This window comes from Malus sylvestris, chromosome 17 (genome assembly GCF_916048215.2).
Source record: "Malus sylvestris chromosome 17, drMalSylv7.2, whole genome shotgun sequence".
Classification (NCBI taxonomy): Eukaryota; Viridiplantae; Streptophyta; class Magnoliopsida; order Rosales; family Rosaceae; genus Malus; species Malus sylvestris.
In genome coordinates, this window is record NC_062276.1 from 4,593,099 (window position 1) to 4,596,161 (window position 3,063).

Genomic DNA, 3,063 nt, shown 5'->3' on the forward strand with positions numbered 1-3,063 from the left:
TACTTCACAAAGTGGGCTGAAGTAGAACCCTTGGCAACCATTACTGAGGTAAAAATAGAAGATTTCATATGGAAGAACATCCTCTGCAGATTCGGCATTCCCAATGCGATAGTCACGGACAATGGGCGGCAGTTCGACAACAAGAAGTTCAGGATGTTCTGCTCTAAGTTCAACATCAACTTATGTTTTGCCTCTCCAGCCCATCCCCAGTCTAATGGACAAGTCGAGGTCGTTAACAAAATAATCAAGTGCACTCTGAAAACTAGCTTGGACAAAGCTAAAGGTTGTTGGCCAGAATTCGTACCCCAAGTTCTTTGGTCATACCGCACTTCATATCGAACTTCCACAAGAGAAACTCCATTCTCACTTGCTTTTGGTACAGAAGCAGTTGTCCCGGTTGAGCTTGAGCAAGCAACATACCGAATCCAGAACTACATGCAGAGTGAGAACGATAAACAACTCACCCTCAACCTGGATCTAGTCGAGGAACACAGAAATCAGGCTCACCTGAGGAATGTCGCCTACAAGCAGCGCATCTCCAACTACTACGACTCAAGGGTCAAACCTCGCTCTTTCAAAGTGGGAGACTGGGTACTGAAGAAAAGATTACTCTGCGATAGAGTCCCGAGTGAAGAAACACTCAGTCCTAACTGGGACAGACCGTTCGAGATTGTCGGCATCAGCCGCCCTGGCTCCTACAAGCTCAGAAGCCCCGACGGCAAGACTCTTAGCTATCCATAGAATGCTGACCACTTGAAGTACTATTACAAATAGACTCACATTGTACAAGTGTTAAGCTACAGCCGTTCGACATCCTATGTAACAAAGACCATTTGGTATGAATTCAATAAAGAGGTGATTTAGCCAACTCGGCCCTAAACTCTTTTACATTCTGAGCAATGAAACACTCAAGTGTTGAAGCTTCAACGCAAATATTTCCAATACAAAATAAAATCTAAGTATGTGTCAACAAGACTATACAAATGATCTATGCAAACATAGCCAAACATTCATAAATGATAGGGCAAACACTTGAAGCTTGATAATGCAAACACTTGAAGCTTGATAATACACTCATAAACATGCAAAACAAAAAAAAACTCTCAGGCTTATAACATGGCACATGCCATACAAACAACAAACTAGTGTAGGTAGAGTACATTCAGAAAGTGAAAGCACTTCTAATCATCCTTATCTGAGGTTGAACCCTTGATCATATCACTATGAGTCCTACCGCCATTTTCTGTATCTCCAAACTCATCATCACCCTGATGACTCTGCTCATCGGCGCTAGCCTCATCGCCAGACTCATCTGCACTACTAGAATAAACTGCAAGGTCGAAGGTTTCACCTTTTCGATGATGCTCATCTATTTCTTCACGGTATTTTCGAAGAACGTTTCCATCATCATAACGATTAAGGACAGCCATCCACTTCCTTTTTTCAAAGTGAACTTCCCGGATACAGCGAGGTCTAAGGACATGGAGAAAGGCCTGGGAACCCAAGAACTCATTCACAGCAGCTTCCTTCTCAGTCGGGATACTACTCTTCAGCTTAGAAACCTCAACCAAGGCACTATCCAACTCCCTTTTACCCCTGGAAACCTCGAGCATAGTTGTCTCCAACTGTTTCTTAGTTGCATCCAACTGTACTTTGAGTCTCAAGTTCTCACCATTCCGCCTCTTCAAACTCTCAAAATATTGATCCTTGACTTGGATGGCCTCAGCCAAAGCTTTGCTTGTCTTCCTAGCATCATTCACAAGCTGCTTATTCTCTTTCAATTTCACCTTACACCGCTCAGCCTCTCGCAGTCTGTCGTGATACTCAGCCATGACCTGCATGACAAGACGATCATCACTACCAAAATAATGCTAATAAAGAGGAGAAAACAAGGAAATGACAAAGTAACACTCACATATGAAGACAGCTTCAACATCCGGTCGTAATCTGATTCATCTTTAGCTAAGGGCTCTCCGAGCTCATCGAAAGTGAATCGACGCCCTGCCAGACAATTGTTGATATACCCAAAGTCCTTTGGCCGCATGACAACCTTCAAATCCTTCCAAGGGACACTGTCAACCTCTTCCTTATCTTTACCCTCGCTGCTAGAACTAGGAGCACCCTTCTGCCCAATGTGCTCCCTAACTGGAGGAAAGATAGGATTGATAGTAGGAAGAGAAGGCAGCAATCGCCTATCTTCCTCGGCAACTATGGCAACAGCACATCCAATGGCCTCAGTTTCAGCTTTCTTCGAGGCAGCAACCTTGAGGACTTCTTCTCGAGACTTAGTTTTAATGATTGGTCTCACTCGGTGCTTGCGAGCTTCCTTGTGAAACAGGATGTCTTCTGAAGGAACTAACATGGGCACTCTCCTTTTCTTGGTGCTAGTCTCCACTTTCTTGCCCACCTTCTCCACTGAACAAGGAAAATCAAAGTAAGGAATACCACATTATATATCTATATATAAAAAAAAAAGGAGGGAAGAACAATGATCAAGTGAAGGATACAACTTACTCGCTCGTCTCTGGCACTCGAAAACTAAGGGCTGGAAACCGTACTTTCGAAACAAGGGTCGTAGCTTACCCAAGTGTCTATCTTCTTTGGGCACCCTCAGCACTTTCTCTACATCAGCTAGCTCCTGTCCGGAGAGTTTAATGGTGCCTCATGTCACTGCATGAAGAAAAATCTTAGACGTAAGAGAAAATCACAACAATAGCAAATAATGAGAAAATGGATACATTACAACCTACAGTCTGGAAGTGAGTAGGAACACGTCGCTCAGGCGTGACACCCTTAGCATGCTCCCAATCATTATAAAGAAAGCACCAACGTTTCTTCCATGTGCAATACACTTTTCTCTTATCAAAGACAACACGCTTTCTCTCGCTCCGACATGCACATTCGGCATAACCAGTACATGCTTTCACCGGGCGCATCTTATAACACTAGCGCCACTGATGGAAGGAAGGCTCACCTAATCCACACTCCATCCAAATAATATAAAACCCGATCAAGGTATCCCATAAACCAGGGTTGAGTTGCCCAGGTGCATAATCAATAAAA